Source organism: Cupressus sempervirens, chromosome 6, assembly GCF_028749045.1.
Source record: "Cupressus sempervirens isolate cs-2001-9-10 chromosome 6, ASM2874904v1, whole genome shotgun sequence".
Classification (NCBI taxonomy): Eukaryota; Viridiplantae; Streptophyta; class Pinopsida; order Cupressales; family Cupressaceae; genus Cupressus; species Cupressus sempervirens.
In genome coordinates this window covers 133,261,095-133,285,421 of record NC_143123.1, presented here as the reverse complement: position 1 = coordinate 133,285,421, position 24,327 = coordinate 133,261,095, and positions in this window count along the sequence as shown.

Here is a 24,327-nt window from a genome sequence, read left to right as displayed (position 1 = left end):
TTAGGGTGAATCAAGTCATGTAGGATGAGCAAAAACACAACCTAAGGATGTGGGAGTTAGGGTAGAAGAAATGCCCATGTCAGTATTAATAATATTGTTAGGGACTACAATGTAATAGGAGTTGCAGGAAGTATTGGATGATGAACCAATGATGTAGGCAGAGAATAGTCCATACGGGGTGACTAAGAGTGTGTTAGGAGTGGAAACAAAGGCAAGGTAGATAAAATCTCCTAAAAATTCCATAGGAAAAGCTCAGAGAGAGCTGGAAGATATTAGCATAGGTGGGGTGATGAGTGGAGCATGTCAGTTGATTAGTCTTGGGAATCCAAGACAACAGTCAAGGAAAGGAGAAATTAGTGGTGTGAGTGTAGAGTAGCCATAGCTAGAGGTGAGGGGCAGAGATCAGTCATCAATGATGTAGGAGAATTAAAAATAATGTTGGACGTGGAGAGAGTTTAGGTAGAAAATGTAGAGCAAGAAGTCATATTTTTTCTAGGATTGATGGAGAAGGCACGTTAAGGTGGAGCAAAAATGGAGGCAAGATGACTCCAAGTAGTGGTGAATATAGAGCGAGTGAGAGCGCAATCATTAGAAGCAGAGCTATAGGTGGAGCAATTGTGATCAAAGGGAAATGATGCGAGGATGCAAGCAAAGTGGTCACAAGCTCAGAGATTGTAGGAATTCCTAAAGATGGCACAAGTGGGTCTGGAAAGTGCACAAAATGAGTTGGTGTTACTACAGTCACAACCTAAGTCATTTAGGGAGGCAATTCCAAAATCATACACCCTATCATTGTAGTTGTGGGAATAGTTGGCGTTAAGCAAGTCAAAGGTGAGGCAATTGCAGTAGCAGTTGGATGAGACAAAGGTAGATGTGGAGCATTGGTGAACGATGACTAATCAAATGTAGTAAGAGTGGGATGTGGCCCAAAAAGTTATCACTATACTAGGAATAAACAAGCTAGTGGAGAATGTGTTCATGGATATACAACAGACTATGAAAGTACACTATGAAGCCACTTATTATATCAGACTTTATTATGAAGCATTCCCTAATGAGAGTCAATGAGAGACATAGTTTTTGGATTAGGAATTTACATAACTATTGAATGCACAATTACATAGTGGTAGATTTTTGATTCCCATGAATGTGGTGTGGGTATGAAGAGGAATAACACCAAGGGCCTCTTCTTCTAGAACTAGGTCTGGAGAAACACCCTTTATTGGACACCCTGTCATGCGACCTCCCTTGGGGAGGCCAGAATAAATGGTTTGCCAGATTTGAGGTGAATGTAATATTGTTGCCATCATAATAGAATAAAGGTGTATTTGTTTTGGTGTCAAGCAAAAGGATGACTAGTGTTACTGTTAAAATGGAAAATGTTGGATAAATGTGGTCACAATTGTTTTTGATTTTGTGAATGTATTTGGATGTTTTTGAAATTTTTGGAAGTATATATGGATGTTTTTGGGATTTTAAGGAATATGTGGATGTTTTTGGAATTTTTGTGAATATTTGAATGTTTTGGAATTTCAAAAAATATTTAAATGTTTTTGGGATTTTTACAAATATTTGAATATTTTTTGAGATTTTTACAAATATTTGAATGGTTTTTTGGATTTTTGTAAATATTTGAAAGGTGTCAATCTCCATAGAAGTGGGAACAATAAGATTTGTAGGGGAAGAAAGACCTTCACTTATGTGTGAGGAATTGAATATCAGAGCGGGCTCTTAGTAAAAGATGAGTAGAAACTTGTGTAACATTTGGAGAGCCATGGTATTTAAGGTGGAAAAAGAAGGAAGTGCTAGAACAAAAATTGTAAGGTACAATGTTGTATATATTGATAGCCTTTATGGACAAGCTTAAGACCAAAGTTGGGACTTTTCTCTAGGTGTGAAAAGGTGTTTGGGCCCATCAAATACTTAGATGGACAAAAAGGGTGCTATAGGGGCCTTGAAAATGGCACTTTGGGCCTAAAAAGGTGCTTCAAGGGCCTAGAAGGCACTTGAGGGCATTGGAAGAGGCTCTTTGGGGGCCTAAAAAGGCACTTTGGGGGCCTAAAAGGCACTGAAGCGCCTTGAAAAGGACACTTTGGGTTCCTAAAAAGGCATTTGAGGTCCTTGAAAAAGGTGTTTGGGCCTAAAAAGGTGCTTTGGGGGCATTAAAAAGGGTGCTTGAGGGGTTGAAAAAGGCAAGGAGATAGTTGCGATCTCTCAAACTTACACTTACTTATTTTGTGCCCCCTATTAGGTGATGATGAAAGAGTCTGATGGATAACTGGGTCTTTTGAGATAGCATTGATATATTTGTTGAAGGGATCTAGATCAATCATGGCCACTGCAACATAAATAAGACTAATAATTCAATGAGAATTGTTGTTCTTCATAGGAGGAAAGAAAAGGGAACTCTACTGGTGCCTCGTGTGCTATTCTTGTTGTGCCAAATTTTTCAAAGCCTAGCAAGATGTTTCAAGACATAACTACATTGCTTCTTAATTCCTTTAAGACACTCATTATTTTTTCAGAGGTAATAGAGCCATAAAATATTTATGGTATTTTTCAATATAGTGGGCCTCACCATTGATATCATATGAAATCGGTCAAGGTACACAGACCTTTCCCAAAGGAAAAGAAATTATATCTGGATGCCAGTCCAACATAAAATCAATTGGATCATCGATTTGAAAAATACAACAATAACTTATGCATAATTAAATAGCATATTTGAGTTGAGGTGGGTCATGTTTGACAAGAATTTCAGGTGGTTGTTAATTGTTTTGGATTTTTGGCTTTTTTAGCAATTATGACCCCTTTTTGAATGTTTTTCATAATTTTGAACAATTTTAGAATTTTTTGAATATTTTTGGGAATTTTTGGATGTTTTTGACAATTTTGAATGTTTTTCACAATTTTTAACAATTTTTGAATGTTTTCAATTTTTTTCGATAATTTTTTAATATTTTTGAATATTTTTAAAAATTTTGAATGTTTTTGAATATTTTTGATCATTTTTGAATGTTTTTGTACTTTTTTTGATAATTTTTGAATGTTTTTTAATACTTTAAACAATTTTTGAATGATTTTGAATTTTTTTGAACTAGTGGGAGTGGAATAAGGATGTGAGTGAGATTTTTTGGCATACGGAGATAACTAGGACCATGTGGAGGTGCCTAAAGAGTCAAGGAGGCCAAAAGTGGGCTTGGGGCGCTATATTAGAGGTGATGGACTGGAAAATTAACTTTGGGAATTCAAATAGATTGAATGAAGGCTAAAATGGATATTGGGAATTATTGGCCATGGTGGATAGCTGAGATGTGCACTGATTTTCCTATAATTCATGTCAATGGTATCTCAATACATAGTCAGATTCATTGTTTCCTCTAAATTGTTTGTCATCTTATTTTTGTTGTTTTGCTGGCTGTCGATGCTGCTATGAATTGTGTTTGATGCTCAAAAACCATTGAATTGTAACCCACAAGTGTTTCTCAATTGGGTATGCATGAAATTAACTCAATCAAGGTAGGTAAGCCATAAACAATAAAATTTTGTCTTAGAGAGAGTTGTTTATGTCATGCCTTGTTATTTTTCTACGTTAATGGACTCGTGTTGTTTAGGGAAGTCCAAAGGTGTTATCCCTTTATCCTTTTAAGCCAAAGGTGGTTTTTCTCATCTCTTTTGTACCAATTTTTTTGTTGTTGATGTTTTCTAGTTTTTAAAAAAAAAATTGTATCTTCAGCAATGAGGTGTTTCTTCAAAGCTCTAGACATAAAATCTTTTGAGATGGATGTTGTTGATGGGCTTTGCTAGGTTGTCTCCATAACAATGAGAAAGTTTGTAAGTACCAGTACCAAAAGAATCTATGATAATGTAAGCACCAATCCAATCAGCCTCCCATTTTCCCTTCTTTTCCCTAGTAGCTTGATTCTTAGGATTTTTTTGGAGGACTAGGTCAGCAACTTGAAAAACATGAGATTTGACCTTTTTATTATAATGTCTTGATAGCCAATTTTGATATACTTTGAGGTGTTCATGCACTGCACACTAATGTTCTTCTAATAATTTTGGCTATTCTAAATGGGCCACTCTATAGTATTCATCAGATAGGATATCACAAAGAGTGACTCTCAATGATGGGATCTAAACCTTGAAAGGAAGAATGGCTTCACAACCATAAACCAAGGAGAATGGTGTTCTGCCTGTAGATCTCCTAATGCTCATCTTATAGGCCTAAAAGGAAAGATTTAGTTATAAATGCCAATCTCTACCAATATCATATGGTTCTTTTAAGAATGTTGGTAATCATCTTTTTGGTGGCCTCTGCTTGGCCATTGCCTTGGGGATAATAAATTGACGAGGAATGGTGTATAATGTGGAATTTTTCACATAATTTGTTAATCATTTGATTTTTAAATTACAAGGTGTTGTCTATGAGAATGGCATGAGGTATGTCAAACTAACAAATGATATGGTTTAGAATGAAGGAATAGATTTGTTTTCCTATAGACTTGGCAAGTGGCATCACGTCAACCCACTAGTTGAAATATTTTATTGTGGTGATAATCCATTTATGTCCACTAGAGGAGGGTGGGTGGATGGCTGGAATTAAATTGAAACCCCACATATAAAAAAGGACATGCTGTGGCCAAAGGATTGAACTCTTCGGCTAATGCATGAATAAGGTTACCATGGATTCAACACTTTTTGCAAGTTTTAAAATAGTTGATGGAATCCTTTTCCATGATTGGAAAAAAATAGTCCATCATTAGAATCTTCTTTGCTAGTGTAAACCCACTGGCATGTGACCCATAAATGTCTACATGGACTTCTTCTAGAGCAACTCTCAACTCATCTTTTTCAAGACATCTAAAAAAAGTACCATAAAAACCCTTTTCTATACAATGTATCAGCCACCAAAGTGTAGTGTGAGGTCTGCTGAATGAAATTACATCTTTGGTTACATGAGAGATCAGAGACATCGTAGAGGTAGGTGATGATGGAGTTATACCAATGGGAATTCAAGGTGTCTAAATATCAAATAATGAGTGAATTAGGTTGAGTAAACATGGGTTAAACCACCTCTTCTACTAAACATTCATACCACTCATACTGCTCAAGTAACTGAAGCAAGAAGGCCAAGGTGACCATGGTGTCTGTTGCTCTATTCTTATCTCTAGGAATTTTTTCAAAAGTAATGTGAATAAAATAAGCCTTAAGTGTGTCAACCATAATTTTGCAAGGAAATAAATTTTCATCTTTGCTCTGATATGTGTTAGTGACCTGATTGATGATCAATTGTATAATCTCAATAAACTTCTAGCATTCTTAGCTTCCATTCTAGGACTAGATGAGGCCTAAGACCAAGTCTTCATATTCTATCATGTTGTTGGTGTAGGGGAAAAGTAGTTTGTAGGATTTGGCAATGGTAACACCTAGAGGCATAATGAACAAAATACTAGTTTTTGAACCATATTGTGCATAAGAACTATCAAAATAAAAATTCGAAGTTACTAGCTCTATTTGAAGAATGTGCATATCTAGAAAATCAGCTAAGATAGGATTCAAGCTCTCTATGGGTGCGTCTTCCAATTGATTAGTAATGGCCTATCCTTTTATTGCTTTCCTATCAACATACTCAATATCAAGCTCACTTAGGGTCATCACCCACATGGCCAATCTATTCATTAATGATGTCTTGCTAAGAAGATACTTGAGGTGATCAATCTTGGAGATGAGTTTAACCTTATGTGTCAAAAGATAATGGTATAGCTTTTGGAAAGCAAAAAGTACAGCTAAACAAGCCTTTTCAATGAAGGTGTAATTGAGCTCATAGTTGACAAGTCATTTTCCTATGCGAAGAGGGCGCCTAATGATTTATCAATCAAAGAGATGTAGAGTAAAAAAGGTCTATGTGGAACTAGAGGTACCAATATAGGTAGATTCATCAAGTAATACTTAAGTAGATCAAATGCCATTTGACACTGATTATCACATTTGAAAACTATATCTATGTGGAGAAGATGGGTGGAAGGAACACATTTTTTTGCTAACTAGGATATGAAATGCCAAACTAATTGGAGTCTTCCTTGGAGAGAATGCAACTAGCTCAAGTTCTTTGGAGGTTACATGTCGATTATGGCTTGGACCTTTTTAGGGTCAACCTCAATACCTTTCACTGAGACAATGTATCCTAAGAGTTTGCTATATTTCATGCTAAAAGCATATTTTTTTGGATTTAGCCTAAGTGTGAATGCTTCTAGGTGTGTAAATATTTTGTCTATGATAGGAAGATGATCTTCTTAGGTTTGAGATTTAGAGAGGAGGTCATCAACATAGTCTTCCATAAAGATGTGACATTCCAACAAAATGTGCCCCATGCACAAGTAAAAGTTGTTTTCTCTTGATCATATAGGGCTATCATAATCTAGTTGTACCCTAAAAATCCATCCATGAGTGAGAACATGGAATGACCTACTGTCAAATATATAATTGTATCAAAGTTGGGAAGGGGGAAGTCATCTTTAAGACATGCTTTGTTTACATCCTAGAAATCAATGAAAATGCATATGCTACCATCTCTCTTTGATATAGGCACAATGTTTGATATCTATGATGCATACACTAAGGGTTGGATGAAGTTGGTGTTGATCAAATTCTCTAATTTTTTTTTGGATGAGAAGGGTTAAATGGGGATGCATATTCTTGAGATTTTTCTTAACCAACTTGACCTCTAGAAAAATGTTAAGGTGGTGGAGGATTAGAGTTGGATCTAACCCTGACATGTCTACATAAGACCATGCAAAGTTTATCTACCTCTCTTTGAAGAAGTGAGTGAATGTGCTTCTTTCTTCTATGTTTAAAGACTATGCCAAGTAGATCATCCTCAGTTCCTACTATGCACCAATGTTGGATTTTTTTGTTGGCTCAATTAGGATAGATGGCTATTCCTCTGAGTGAATAGGTAAGGTATCAATCATCTCATCTTTGGGTGCCATATTTTGGTTTTCACCTTTTGATGTGTCATTTATATTTATTTCTATTATTTTGTCAAGATCAACTACAACCTGGTGATGTTCATTAATCCTTTGATGTGCTTGACCTATTCTAGTATGACTAAGATGATTGATATCAAACCTATCTTCGTGCATTTCTCCTATTCTTTATGGATCAGATGGTTCAACTACATTAAGGTAGATGAAGACATCATGGTTAGGGTCAAAATTAGGAATAAGGTGATGATTAGTTGTGTCCCAACTGATAAGATCAAGATGGACTAAGGAAAGAGATTCATAATATGGATAAGGTTTAGCAAGATTTAAAGACATGACCTTGTGAAATGGTTCATATATAATATCAATTAGGTCTATGACATGTGCTTCCTCTAAAGTGTCAGGAAAAGTAGAGCTAGTGAATAACTCATAGTATTAATCTTCGATGTCTACTGGAAAGAAGTTAGGAAATAGATTTTGAGACTAAAACCCTTCAATAGGTTCATCATCCTCATATGATGTGATGTGACATGTCTATTCTAAATCAGCCTCTAAGTTTTTCTAATGTGTGCTAGCTCTTAGCAAAGTAGAGTCTAGATGAGAGGTTAATCCTTGTGCAATGAAACCATTAGATATAGGAATGTGAACAAAATTACATTCTTTCTCATGAATGGACTCTTTAGATAATGATTCAAATTCTCACTTAGTGGAATCATCATCATCTTCATTATTATAAGTGTCCATGAGTGGTTCTCTTGTGTGATGTGAATCTAGGAAGGATAGATTCACATTTTTAATGTCAACAACTTTCTAGTTACTACCATCCTTTTCTTTAGGTACCCACACCAAGGTGAGGAGGAATCACTATATTTGGGACAAGACTTGGGAGTGATCTATGTACTATCTTGTTCACTATACCCCACCCCTATTTTGGATCTATTAGACCAGAACTGTGTTACTAGGAGTTTGATGATGTCTTTCCCTTTCCCTAGGGGGCCATCTCTCATATATCTTATTGTTTAATTAAATAAAAACCTTTTCCATATAGGTGAGGGGAGATGTCAATATTTTGTTCATTGATTTCTTCTATAGAGCTTGAAGGTACACCACTTGCTTTGAAAAAATGTACATGGTAAGGTCTACTAGTGGATAATGGTTTGTTGTGAGATCTTGGAGAGAGTGGGGGATCAAATAATGAGACTAAGTACTCACCTAGCCCTTTGTGTAGTAACTAGTACTTCTTATTAAATTATTTCATTAGCCTATCCATTTCTTCATAATGTGACTACTTGGGATCCTTTGATGATGATGGTGAAGGGAGGGAAGATCTTGAATAACCAACTTTCTCTTTACCCTTAGTTGATGTAGATAAGTGGTCATTATCTAGGCTAGTAGAACATGAAGTGTCTATTGATGTGAACCAACTAATGTCATCTGGTAGGGTGTCAGTTTCCTCCCTATTATAAGGAACAAGGAAGTTACAATATTGGGCACGATTTTGATCCTTGGGTATGGTCACCTCTTGAACCATGTACATAAATTTGAGACATTGTGGTAAGTGGAAGGAACAACTTGCATATCATGAATCCATGACCTCTCTAAAAGGATATTGTAAGTTAATTGTAAGTCCAAGAGTTAACAAACAATTTCTTTTACAATCGGGCCTACCCTGATTGGCAGAATAACCATGCCCATGGAGGATCTCTCCTCTTCATCGTAAGCTTGAATGGTGATTTTATTTTTGAGGTTGACAATATCCTCTCTATACCCTAAGGCTTTTACCAAATTCAATGTGCACATGTTTAGTCCTACCCTACCATCAACCAAGGCTCTTTTAACTTTGTTTCTATGAATAAACACTTCAATGTGCAATGAGAGTTTTGGGGATGAATGTCTAACATGTCATCCTGAATACAAAAGGATACATAGTGAGGGGAAATAAAGATATTGCCCATGTTTTGAAGTCTATTAACATCAAGGTCATTTGGCACTTAGGATTTGGTGAGGATTTCTTTATGTTGAGAGGAAATTTGCAACAATTTGAAATTAGAGATATGGGAGGGTGTCTTGAATAATTGGTTGACCAAGTTGTATTTGGGTAAGGAGGAACTCATAGTTGCATGATCATAACCTACCATGGGCCTTGGTAAAATGACTTTAGAGGCTTGACCTTGGGTAACAACATTTGATGATTGTTTCTTGTTTTATCTTTAATTATGATGACATTTATGGTGTCATCAAATCTAGAAATCATGTTGATGGTGTTATCTTAGTGATGAGCATAATTAACCTTATCATGAGGAGGTGCATTCTAATTAGCTATAGAGGATTCACCCTTTTCATGGCTCATGAAAGGGTTCTTGAAGGCTATATGGTCTTAATTGTTGTTAAGGTTATTCACTTTGATAGTTCCATCATTGATTAATTTTGTATGGCCCCCTTAAGGGAAAAATAATTGTTTTTTAAGTCTCCCCTATTCTGGTGGTAGGCACATAAATACTTGTCTCTCCACCACTTCAGCTTAACTTTCGATTCATAGGGTTTGGCCTCAGGGAGTATAATGAGTTCATTAGCCAAGAGGGTTTGTAAAGCACTCTCATAAGACAACCCAATAATTGTATACTCCTTGGGTATGTTGGAAGATTGATATCTTCTTGGAGGAGGCGCTTGATTATAAGTGACTTGTTGATTAGATGTCAAGTGAGCTTCTGTGTTATGTAGATAAAATGGATGGGCATTATATTGTTGAGGTGTGTTTAGATTGGTGTTATTAACGATAGGATACTGATGATTTGGATAGGGTTGAGTTTGTGGTTTAACATGGTTAGCTTCAACCACCCCATCATTGATTGTGTTTTTGTTGTTATTTATAAACGATGAATTTGTTTATCAGTGGATCGATTAGATGAATTATGAGTTTGTGTGGATTTGTTTGAGAAACCCTTACCATCTTTTGATAACTTCATGATATCATTACTTATCAAGGTCTCTTCTACTTTGGCAAAATTCTCTAGGGTAGTCTTAAAGTCTGTATGCCCTTAGAGTTGGAGCTAATAATTCATGGGTTTCAAGAGAGTATTGATGAAAATGTCAGTTTTTTCTATGTCTAGAATGTCTCTATGGTATTTGGCAAATGTGTGTCTCCACCCTTGTAGGAAGACTTTGAATGATTCTATGGAAAGTTGTTTCATGTTATACAAATCGATCATCGTAACTTCCCTTTCAACATTATAATAGCATTGGGCAATGAAAATGGAAGCCAATTGATGAAAGGACTTAATGTTAGAGGGTAGCTTGGACAACCACTCCATGGCTTGCCCTCCGAGGCTCCTAGGAAATATATGCATTAGTAAGTCACGCCATGAAAAAACTCCATATTAGAGTATAAAATTGTCTAAGATGATCTTAGGGATATGATGTACCAAAATATTTTTTATATTTTGGTATCTACACATTTTGAGGGAAATGTGTGAAGGTAATGCTTTTATTGAATGAAAGAGGACACACCTTTTCAAGGCTAAATTATATAGGTTTTATTTTTCCTTTCTATTTCCAATTGTCGGTCTTGTAGGTTTTGTGTGACAATATCTAAAGATGACTCTTTTTCATCTCATTTAAGGTTGGTTACATCAAAGTCAAATTACAGTTTGGGACCTTGTTGTACTAATGCTAGTATGTAACATTCTTTGTATTTTTCAAGTATCTTGTCCATGATATTGATAAGCTCGAGATTTTACTAAAAATCTTCAATTTATGTTTCAAAGATCTTTTCATCCCACACATTGGATGAACCCATTTTTGAAAAAGGGTCTGAATTTTGGTTGAACAAGGGTGACTCATGGGTAACTATATTTGATGAGCAATATGTTGGTGTAATATGTTCAAGAATAACTAAAGATTTCATGCTTTTGACGGTTCTATTAGATATTCTAAAACACACTCGTATAGGTAATCATTTTGGTTTCATGACTACATTGGTTTTACATAGTAGCAAGAGATGTGGATAGACTTCCTCTAACTCTTATGCGTTTTCACAATATTTTGGTTTCTATTGACCATGGTTCATTTGGAGTAACAAGCTAAGTTTAAAAAGGTGTTTGGGACTATTGATAATGGTGAGCTCACTTTTGTGTCTCCAGATGTTTCTGGCTTGATATGCAAGATGAGGAAATAATGAATGTTAAATTAAGAAACTTTGAAGGGGACTTGTAACTTTTCTTGTTTAAAAAATGGTTATGGTCAATTTTAGTATCTCTCAGTCTTGGAAAATATCAATGATGAAAAAAGGCACCTGAATCTTTTTTTTTTTGCAAGTGTCATGTATGTAGATAGCCTCTATTTTACATTTCTCTTAGATGTGATATAGTATTTCTCAAATAAACTATTTAAATGTTCAAATGCACTATTTTATCAGTCATATATGTTGTTTTAGGGTTTAAATACATTGTTGTGCAGGGAAATTTTGTTATTTAAATCTTCAAATGCATTATTTTACAATCATATGCACTATAATATAGTTCAAATACATCATAGAATGGGCCAAATACATTGTTTGAAGAAATAAATGTGCTATTTTAGGATCTTTTAACAATGTTCTTGTTTTGAACTTGGTTTCTCATATCAGTTTATAGTTACATCTTTTGGAAGGATTGTGATCCAAACTAGAGTTTGTTATTAAGTTTTAAAACACATCCAAGAATAGTATTTGTAGAAATTAAAATAAAATATAAAACCACATGCACCTAAAAAATGGAAGAGAAGGGCTTCTTTACAAGGTTTTCTAGAGCTGGTGACTAGTGGGTTTTAGTTTTTTAACCAACAATGTTCAAATTTACCACTCTTGTGACAGATAGCTTCCCACCAATGCTAAGGAGGTTTGGTGCAATCCATTATGGGAATACTAGAGGAAGACTATATTTTGAACATGGGTGGATTGCATTTGATTAGGAATGCAAGATTGGAAGGAGTTCCTTCTTACCGTCCCTGCTAAGGCAACTCGGGAGGTAGCCTTTCTATGGTTGAGGAATCCTACCTAGTAGAAAGTAGAAAAATAGAAATCAAAAATAGGTTTGGGAATTTGATCACTTCAGGAGAATGAGAGCATATCCCTATTGTCCTGACCTCCCAAACATAATAGACACAGTTGTTCAATTGCAAGCCCTTATACTATAGAAGATAAGTGGCTCCTAGTTGAGCTATGTGTGCGTTCTTTCCTTGTTTGATTGTAAGTGATATCTATAGAAGGTTAGACATTATAATCAATTCAAAAGAGTTGAGAGCATAGGCCTACTCCTATATAGGTTAGCAAGATCAAAATTTTCTATTACACTAGGTTTTGAACTTAGAAATGCCACACTTTGAATTGGAAATGATTAAGGTCCACTTACCTAATTCGATGATAGCAAAGGCTAGGCACATTTTTTATGGTATTCATTCCTGTCATGTGTTGCCAATGGTCTAGGAGTTCTTGTTAGCTTGGAAGAGACCTATAAGCAACCAATAATCAGATCTAGAAGTCAGATTCAACAATTTATGACTTTGATTAGATGTATTATAGGAATAAGCATTTGCATTATAAAATTTATCATATGCACTAATTAAACTAGTAAATGCACTACAAGAAGTCGAAAATGCACTATAGTAAAATTTAAATGTGTTGAAAAAATGTTTAAATGCACTATAGAAATCTTTAAATGTGCTATAGAAAGTTTTAAAAGATTATTTAGAAGCATTAAAAAAAAGATTAGAAGCAGAGTAGCATCAGAAAGCTTGTAGATCCAGCCTTTGTGCATTCGAGAAAGTCTTTGAGGGTTTGTTGTTATTGTTATGAACCTTCCAAAATGTTGTAGAACCTACAACCAATTAGATCTACACAAGAAACTAGCAAAAAACAAAGATCTACCATAAAAATAAGATATTAGAAAGAAAGATTAAAGAAAAAAGAAGCTTTAAGTTCAAGCACCACAGTGGGTGCCAATTTGTACATGGTATATTCATGTATTCATGAGACTTTAATTCAGAATGCAGATAAATGACAATGAACTAGACTAAAACCAAAAAATCATTGTCAAAATATAATTGCTACAAACATCCCATGTTTCCCTAACTACAAGTACTAAGAATGCTCTTAGACCAGCATCTCAATGACAATTCTAGAATGGGAGTATGCTTAAAATGCAGATTTACAAGAATGCATGCAAGATCTATGACTAAAATGTAGATTATATGTGGTAAGAACTCTACAATGATATTAAATGAATATGCAATGAGCTAAACATGTGCTAAAATGATACTAAATGACATGAAAAGAATGCTAAAAATGCTATCAAGTAACATGAACTTGCTATAATGACAATGCTAAAAGATGATAACTCAAAATGTGCCTATAGTGTAGATGCCTAAAACTTGGGTCCCTTAGCTCTTGAATTTTCCTCCTATTTATAGGATTTCAGTAGGGGTTGGGGTAAGAATCATGATTTTACCTTTTGACTGGAGGGTGGAGGTCATAAGGGACTAGGAGGAAGAATCAAATAGACTTAGTTTTGAGGATAAATGAGGATTTTTTCAATTTTTTTAAATGTAAAAGGAGGATTTTCACTTTTGTGAGGATAAATGACTTTATTAATTTAATAAATGTTCTATTTATTTTCAAATTTTTTTTTTTTTTCCTTTTTCCCTTTTTGAATTTTATTTTATGATTTTGAATTGTTTTTCTCCTCTTTTTAAAATTGATTTAGGTCTTATTGATTTGATAGATGATTTGATTGATTAATGACCTGATGTAATCCTTGATTTGAAAGTTTGTTGTGTTCCTCTAATTTAATCCTTAATCTATGTCAATTGATCGAAATTGTGTAGGTTAGGTCTTTGCCAATTTTTGGTTGTCTACACATGGTATAACATGTTTAATCATCTATGTTGTCTTCATAAACAAATCTCTCTAACCTTCTATACAAGATTCAAGCTTGTCTTTATCAACTATTTCCTTCTCATTTTTAATGATCAACCAATATCATATAGAAGATGTTTCTTCATCTTCTCCTGCCAACTATCATAGTTGAATCCATCAAACTTTAGAATTTCTTTTCTAAAATGACTCTTCATAGATCTACTTAAGATGTTAAATTGTTCCTTCGAGGACTTGATGCTCTGATATGAATTGTTAGAAAGTAAAGTCCACCAAGATAACTAAGAGGGAAGGAAATGAATCAATTATCCAATTAAAACAACTTCTACCAACCTTGTTAATTTTGAAACATGTAATCAATAAGTGCAACAACCATAGTAAGATAACCATACACAATAACACTAGATTTGTAGACTAGGGAAACCCTTGATCAGAGGGAAATCCCCAATGGGGATGATACCCATAAATTGATGCACTAATATATAAATTCCTTGCAAGAGGATGGACACTCTTAAGAGTCAATGAATTACATTCAGTACATATTAGTCCTTGTTAGGAGACTTTGAATCCCTATGAGGAGATTACAACCCTATTATGAGTTGTGCCTACTATGTTAGGAGAATTCTAATCAATGTGAGGATATTTCAACCTTTTTAGGCATTGTGTCAACCTTGTTAGGAGTTGTGTCAACCATATTACTAGTTGTGGAAGATAGAAGGACCCACTATCTAAATGACTTCAGAGGAAAGACCACTACACTCACTAACCAACTGGTCTTAATACTATCCTTCAAAAAATAATACAAATAAACTACTATCCAAAAAAAACTCTTTTCCAAATATAGTCTTTCTATTCACTCATTGTGCCTTATTTGAACCAAACACTTCTCTTATCAATAGGTATTCAATTTATCAAGTTCACTAGATCTCACATCCAAGTTTCCATACTTGCATTATATAATATCTCTTCTAACCACACATAACCATAAGGAAAACAAATTTCCTTTATACCAAGTCCTTAAACTAATTATTGAGTCATTTTTGAGCCTTTATCAATTTACAAATATAACATAGGACTACATTAAGTTAACACAATACACATTATATTAAAACTTTACATCTTTTCACAATTACATAAAACTATCATCTCATAGTCTTCACAATCCTTTACATGTCCAACATCAGAATATGTGCATTTGATCACTAAAGCTATTCTTAACTAGATTTTATCTCTATTTGGATATATAATCAAAAAAACAATAATTGCTTCTCAAAAACTTTGTCTAAAGCTTGTCTTCAGTGAATCTCAAAGAAATGTCAACTGGATTCATGCTTCTACATGTGCACTTAACCACATCATAAGGAATCTCCATAGAACACATTCTCAACTACACATAACCTTATCTTTAATCTTAAAACTCTTCTACCTCAATTTTTGTCTACTACTCTATCAATCTTTTGTAGAATAACATGTATGTTGACATCAATGAAAAATAGTACCATGAATGCAACATATGATCATTGTAACATATTTATAGAAATGATAAGATACTCCCCCATATTAATATCATTAATATTCATGCTAATAAAAAGGTCAGTAAACATAGGGTTTAGCTAGAGGTACATGATTTACCAGTAGCCAAGATCTCAAAACTATTGAAGTGGAGGCTCAAAGAATCCTAAAGATTGGGAGTGGTTGTGTTGGTAGGGGTAGTGAGAATTCTCATTCCTATTAGTAGTGCTGCTACACCTACCTATGGAACCCCAGAGATGATTCCTATTTGGGTGGATGAGGAGAAAAAGGTGGAAGATGAGGGACCTCTCTTGGTTACAAGGAGAAAGAATCATAAAAGTAAAGACCCTAAGAGAAACACTACTACTCTCTCAGTGGAGGATAGCTCTAAACAATCAAAAGAGATTGAGGAGTAATTTCCTACCATAAAAAGTCCTAATGTTAAAGACCCAAAAAACCCATCACAGATGGACATAAAAAATATCATTTGAAGAGACATCGAGCCTACCCAAAGATGTTTATAGTGCTCAAGGGGCTAATGAAATAGATCAAGGGGGTACAATAGTACATGCTTCCTTGAAAGAAGATAATAAAAGGGAATTTGAACTATTCCTTCAAGAGGAAGAAAGAAGCAAAGAGAAGGAAATGAGGGAAGTTGAGATATGCTTTCAAAGGTAGGAGGAGAAAGAAAAAGAAGATTTCTAGTTGCACCTGGAAAGAGAACATGGTCGCATAGATGAATAAGTTAGGTAACTAGAGGAAGAGGCCCATAAGGACTAGTTGGAAGTTGCATAAGAGACTAGCCTACCTATTGTGGAGGAAAGTGAAACATGGGATAAAGAGGTGTTTGAAATCCTAGAACACCCAAAAGATAAAGAGGATAGCTCCTAAGAGGTAGTTATAGTGGAAAGAGGTGAGCCTAAGGAAGATAAGAGAAACTATTATAAAGACGATCACACAAAGTGGGAATAAGTGTAGGAAAGATATTTTAAGGAGTTCCCTTGGCCCTAGAAGCATCAAGTGTTGAGAAACTAGAGTCCATTGCACTAAGAATTACTGGACTAGAATGTCTAGATTGGGTGGTGGAGGAATAAATAAGTACAAAGTGGTCAAGATCATCTCCCATAATATCATTGAAAGATGTGGTACATGCAACATGAGAACCCATATTGATAGGCCCAAGAGGAAGGCCCAAATTTTGCACAGAGTAAAGAATGATCTTAATGAGGAAGTAGTTACTATGTGGGTTGTCCCTCCAGTGGGGCATAATGAGGGAGATGTCTAGAAAAATATATGTGATAATGAGTATACCCTTAGGATATTGGACCCCAAATACCGAGTTGTCTAATCTTGATCATGTCAAGGAAAATATCCACAATAGGTACAATAAGTTTAGTCAATGGATAAAAGAGATGGAGATGGAGATTAAAAGTTACAAGGCCTTGTTGGCTGAATTGACCTCCCCAATTATAGTTACACCACTAGCCTCCTCTTCTTTGCATATATATACTCTCATACCACTTGAGGAGCTTATAGGATTAAGAATCATGAAGGATTAGGATATGATGGTAGATGGTTGGATCTTTTGGCAAGTAAAATAAATTAGGAAATCTTCGGCTTCCTCCTTGGCTATATTTTTTAAAAGGGTAAGGTTGGGCACGAAGGTAGGTGATACCCTTATCAACTAGGGAGGGGAAGAGCAATAATTAGTCCAACTAAGGGAGTCTCTTTGAGAGGTACTATGATTAGGGGATGAGGTTAAATAGGACTTGGATATACTACATGGGCAAGATCTTTCCTTTTTCCAATTTTGTTATCAATTAATTGGGTATCGGATCAAGATAATAAATCCTCAACTGGCTACAATGAGACCCAAGAATGTAGAGCTCTAGGAATGATAGGAGAGTTTCTCAAAATTTTAAAATAAATAAGAGGATTTGATCCATGGGATGAAAGGGGATGGACCCCCATAGACTCTATGCTTACTAGGTTCGATGAATAGGTGGAGGAAGTAATTATGGGGTTTGAGAGTTTTAGTACCAAATATATGAAAGTATTGACTAAGATTGTAAACAAGTCCCACAATACCTAGGAAGAAGTAAAACATCTTGAGATAGACATCAAGGATGTGAAATTCCATTTGGAGGAGTCTAAAAGTTGGCTCTTCTATGTAAAAGACCTTGATCAGGTCTTGGTCTTGTTGAGCTATCATTTCGCACAATGCTTAATGGTAGGAATCCTTTCAAAATCTTCTCTTGAAAAGTTAATTTGGGATCAACTCCAAGGTTTCAAGTGATCTTGCAACCTATTGGAATCTGCTCAGTTGAAGATAAATGTGACTATTCATGAGGAGGCTTTTTTTGGTTCTTAAAAAATTTATATAAGATTTTGAATCTACTTACTATCTCAAAATAACAACCAAACAAAAGGAAATATATTTTTGTGTTTTTCTATTTTATGATGAATGCAATCTGACAATGACTATATGGATTCCTAATTTAACCAAGGGGTTAGGAAAGAAAATAATGCATAGGGGAACAAGAAATTTAAGAAAATAACATGAAAAATAAAATCCTAACTGACATAAAGCACAAAAACAACATGTCTGTAAGTTAAGTCTTTTGGAAAGATTGGTGGGTAAATAATGAAAATAGGAGCAATGCTTCCTTAATTTCACTAATGCAATCATTGATGGGAATTCAGTAATCATAAGTTGTTTCACTTTTCATCAAATTTGCAAGGCCATGCAAAGTGCACTCACATGAGATGAAAAGCTATACAGGAACAATATGGTGATCTCTTCTCAAGCTAAGTATGTCAGTGGAATTCATAGACATGTAGTAAACACCATATTTAAAAGATTGCACAACCAGAATAACACAATAAAACTATTGGCTCAATTATATTCCATGAACATAAATTCACAAGATATAACACACTTAGGCAAGAATCACTAAACTCCAAATGTGAGCACCAATAGCATATATTATTGCATGAAAATAAAGGAGGTCCAGAATACATATAATATTCCTGAGTTTATCAAAAATCTTCTCTTCAGTTTGTGTTGAGAGTGAGAGATATCTTTATGCAAACATATGCTTCTAAGATAATAAAACAAATATAATTATGTACAAACTAACTCTCTAATTGATGCTTGGTAGGACTCCATCCATATTTATATTATTAAATGGATGCATGAGCCTTTACATGTCTTAAAATAAAGAAAACATGACAAAATAAGAAGAATACCTTTAGATGATGTAGGTGTGTCTAGAGGTGGCAAAAATAGAAGCTCCATCTTCACTAGGTGTTTGTAGGAGTTAAACTAACATAAGAATATGTTTATGATGCATGGAAAGCTCTAAATTTAGAACTGGTAGTTAACTATCATTAAAAAAAAATTTGGCACACCTCTAAAAAAGCACACCTAAACACTTGGCATACCTGTGCATCTGGTGCACCTATACACCTAGCACACCTATGCACCTGGGAAGTAGGTTCAAAAAATGCAAAATTTCACCAAGTATCAAAATTGAAATTCTATCTTCTAGGTTGTGTTCCCCTTCATACCAGAGCTATGCCTAAGTATTTTCTCTTGAATTTCTCAATAATCTTGGTGACTTGAGCTACATCTAGAAAATCTAAGGCTTCACATTTGTCCTTCACTTTCTACCTATAGTTTCCCACCTTGATTTGATTCTCTAAAAAAGCTCCTAGTTTCACATCTAAATCTAATAATGCTTCTTTAGTTCTAAATGCTTGTCTAATATCATCATTATTAGAAGATTCTTCAAAAGTCTTTCAAAATTGTTCAACAACTATGTCTACAGTCATCAATTCATCCCTTGAATCATCTTCAAAAATATCTAAGCATGCATCACTATAATATTTCTCTTCCTCCAAAATTTTCTCTTGGGTTTGATCCTTGAGCTGGTGAATATCTATGTGTAATGTCTCCATTACTTTATTTCCATGTATAATCTTCTCTATACAATCATCAATTTTATCTAACTCTTTCACTATATATACCTCATTAACATCTGATACCTTTGACCTTTGATTGACTGTAGTGCTTGCAGGTCCTTTCGCTAGGTATGTACTTCATCTATCAAACCAAATTCCTAATTCAAAATAGTTAAAAATTTATCTAAATTATTCTGCATATGGTGTAATGGCTTAAGATTTCCTTGAATAATCTGCACATCTTTTTCTTCAAAACTTTCTCGCCATTGTTAACAAGCTTTCAAAAATTGGTCTAGTTGTATCATCTCCTTATCCCTTTTCTCCAATGCTACATTCAAAGTCTCCTCAAGATTTTCAAGATCTAAGGGACCAACAACTTCATTTAGATATCCTTTTAGGATCTCATTCTATTTCCATTTTTTTATCAATTCTATGTCATCTTATTCTAAGTGCTTAAACACTTCTTTAATCGGAGTTGTCCTAAGTGCGCAAGAGAAAATTTTGTGGCAGATATGTTTTGTGGCTCTTCTTCCTATTCTAAGTACCCAAGAGGAAATTTTGGAGGTAGAGAAACATTATAGTGATGCATGATTAGATATTTTTGAAGATGATTCAAGGGACAAATTGATGACTATAGAAGTAGTTGTTGAACAATTTTGAAAGAATTTTGAAGACTATAACGTTTCTCTGCATGCATCACTATAATATTTCTCTACCTCCAAAATTTTATATTCTTTAATTGGTAGATATTTTTTGTGGCTCTTCCTCCTATTTTGCTTGTATCTATTCTTTTTTAGTGCTTGGAGGGAGGAGTAGCCAAACCTTTATCCACACAAAATGTAACTAGATTTGGAAATGATGGAGCTACTTTAGGTCCTTGTAGCTATGATGGAAACTAACTCCAATCCTCTTGTTGATGTTGATTAGTTGGAGTATCCCTTATATTATCTCCCATTAGTTTAGTGCCAACTGACATAAAATCAAAATCTGACATCTAAAAGGCATTAATGCCTTCACCCTCCTATTTAGCAATCCATTGTTGCAACTCATCTTATGATGTAATAAATTGAATAGACTACTTAAGAATGGATGGTAGTGTAATTGTGGAACTTCTTCTCCATTCCAACTATGTGGCTCTGGCAAGATGAGTCCTCTAACTCAAAGGAAGATTATCTTCTTTATCCTCATCATCCTCGTCTTCTTCTCCCTTTGGAATGACTTCTAAGAATGATGGAAAAGCAATAACTCTCCTAATTACCTTTTGTCTCCTCTTGACTGGAGTTTTAATCTTTCTTATTTTAGGGGCTAGTGGGGAGGCTTACACCTCTTTTTGAGGTGAAGGCACTTCTTGTACTTTTGTTTTAGTTCCTCCCTACCCTTGTTCTAATGATGGAACTTGAGGATTATCTTGGGTATGTGTAGCTTCTACATTATTTGACCCTTGTACATTTTCTGATCTAGGTTGTGGTGGTGCTTGAGTTGGTTCTTATTCTGGCACAACTTGTTGGGGATAATTTCTCTTTCTCTTCCCTTTACCCTTCTAAGCCCTATAATATCCAACTTCTCTATCAAGTTGGTGTACTATTTGTGGCCTCACTGAAGACTGGGCTATAAAAGTGGGCATTGTTACCTTAGCTCATCAATCTCTTGCTAAGTAGGTTGTAGCATGGAAGACTACCCCTTGAAGAATTGGATCCAATTTGAAAATGCTTTTGATCCAATTCTTGGTCAATTTGATGACATGTTTGGCCCTATGATTAATATCTAAGTTTTCTTCCTTATCAGTTTTCACATTCACAATGAGTCGATCACAAATCTTATCTCTATTATATAATGGATCAAGGACATCCTTAGTATCTTGTTGTACTACCTTCAAAGGAACCTTTATCTTCAAAGCACTAGTTTCTAGATAGAGAGTGATCCTACAATAATCCCTTATACGGCTATTATAGTCATCTACTGTGTTCATCCAGTGGTCTTCAATTTCATCTTCATGTTGAAATGACTTGCTAGCTATGTATTGCACCCTTCCAATGTTATCAAAATAAGGATGAGGAGAGCTATATTCCTCCAAGGGATACTGATCCCACTTAGGCTCAAAATATGGAATATCCTACCTTGAGACCACACTAAATAGTCCTATAGTAATGGGCCACACCCATGTTATTTTATGTTTCTTCCTTACTCTGTCATAAGAAGACAAGAGTTGTCAAGTGATCTCCAACAATATAAGTCTATAACTTGGATACCTAGGGAGCTTCTTGGGATTGATAGTCATACTCGTTACCCTCAAATAAGTGAATGTTTGAAATTGGATGTAATAGGCTTCAACTTCTAAAATCATTATCATTGCCTCATTTGACATTCTTTTTGCATAATCCCCTTCAATGAACTAGATAATCACAAAAATAAATGTCCATTCACTATCTTGTATTCCTTGTTGTGCTCTGGAAGCTTTTTCTTTAATAAATGGAGATATACTATATAGGGCCATGCATTTTCATCTTGCATGTTTCCCTTTATGAAGAGTCCCAGATAATCTCTTATCCTTGCAACTAACAAGTACACCAAATAAGATGTCATGTAGAACATGTAGTTTTTCGTAACCATCACCAGCTACTCATCTAAGTTCTCACTAAGAATGGAAGCCCAATAAATTGACACCTTCTCTATCTTGATAGTATCAATAAAGTGCACCATCAATATGTTCAAGTGTCTTGGTGTTGGTAACCCCATAACACTACTCAAAAGTATTATAGAATATCAAATATCTTCTTTCATGTAAGCCCTTATCATGTCCACTTTTCCTACCTTATGCCCTAGAGGATTATTCTCAATGAGGTATGAAGCATGGATGATTTTAGATCCTTTCTCTACATGCTCCTAGTACCATCTTTCCACCTAATGATATGTTAATCAGATAAATTGATCTTCTCTTAGGAGATGTAACACCTTCTCTATGTTCTTAGGTCAAAGATCTAGTATGATCTCTCTAGTTATACTCTTTATGACCCTTTCCTAAGAGACATCATTCTCTACTAATGTCATGATTAGCTCTAAGGACTATACTAATGTTGGATGTGATGCTACATTGACTAGTCCCAATCAGATAAGAGAAAATATCAATGGGGACCTTTCTACAGACTTGTTACATAACACTAGTAATGCATTCCAATCTATATGACAAAGTTTGGTCTCTTGGATCTCTGAATAATCATCTTTGAAGTGTGACTTTTTGGGAACACCTTGAAACTTGAAAATAATTGGTTTCTAGACCATCTTTGTAGCAAGGGAGGATGATGAAGAAGCCATTGAATCTATACAAAATTAATGTCTATTAGTCTGGAGTTTGAAAAACTTTAATTATTACAAATCCTAATGATGATGCAAAAAAACCTAGAAACCCTAATTGACGAAAACTATACAAAAATAACATATTTTGAACCCTAGAAGGTAATAAAAGTCACATCTAGCATACCTCAGAGGTGTGCTAGGTGTGGCACCCTACACTAAGAGCTCTATTACTAAGGGTGAGCACTTGGCACACCTCATGGGGTGCGCTAGGTGTGCACCCTTAGAATACATAGGCACAAAAAAAGGTGCACATTTAGTGCACCTCATGGTGTGTGCTAAATGTGCACCCTTTTTCTTTAAGGGATTCTTGGTGTAAAGGTGTGCAACTATGCACCTAGATAGGTGAAAAACTATGCATCTTTACTTAGGTGTAAAATTTTTTTAAATTTTTAAAAATATTTTAAGATTATGCAAAGGAAAATGATGCGTAGCTATGTACCTAGATAGGTGCATAGTTGCGCACCTTTAACCTGGTGTTTTTAACATTTTTTAAACTTTGTGTATAGGTGGAGGAGACCTAGCATAGCAGTGTACTTAAGCAGCTGCATAGGTGCAGGTTGGGAAGATGGAGTGAAGAAAATGTAGGTGAGAAAGGGTGAACGGGTCTCGGGTTTTATAGACCCTAGACCTACTGAAACTCTTTGAGGTGCATGACTGTGCTATTGTACTACTATACACTTCAAAGAGGAAATGATTTCCTAATTTTTTTGGTGCACTAGTGCACCTGGTGAGGTGCACAAGTGTGCCATTTTTCTTACAAAAATGACTTACTCCCTCAAATGATAGTTTCTAGAATCTAGGTTTTTCAAGTCAGGACCTAGACTAGCCAAAGATACTAGGAAAAACCCTAAAAAAGACTCAAACCCCAAATTAGGGCTCCTAAAAGATAAAATAATAAAATAGGGGGTCCCCATTTATAGGAGAAATAGGGTGTACATTATGAAACCATAACAAATAGCCCCAATAAAAAGGAAGAAATAACAAAGGCATTTCTTCATCAACAGACATTCTTTTCAGCTATGTCGAGCACCAACTAAATCCTAAATAGTCTAAGCATATTTTAGGTCACTTTATATTCTAAACCTTAGAATCTTGAATCTCCAATTTTAGTGTGTGTTTAGTGTATCCATTTCTTTCGACATCTTAGACTATGATCTATTCAAAATTTCTGACAACTTGGAAATAATATTCTACCCTTTTTGGTTCATTCATTGGGAATCTTCATGAAAGTTGTTTATCAATCCGTTGTTTGAAAAAATGAGAGAATCAATTGTGAGGTCTCTTAATGGGTTGTCACCTTTCATTTGAAGTCCTATTTAATCTTCTGAATCCTACTTGATAGAGCTTGCAATGTCACCATTTTGATTCTTCATTGAAGCAATTATTTTGATACTGGATAGCTTAATGGGAGTGCATATCCCTATGGTTAGATTACCTTTCTCAGACTTTGTAGAACCTTTCATTCTTAATACCCTTTTCTTTTTACATTTTATTTTTGTATCTTGGCTATGCTTAGACTATGTGACAAAGACATTGGTGTCATTTCTTAGATTCAATCTTTTGTGAACATCACTTGCATTCTTCTTTTAAGAACATTTTAGAAAC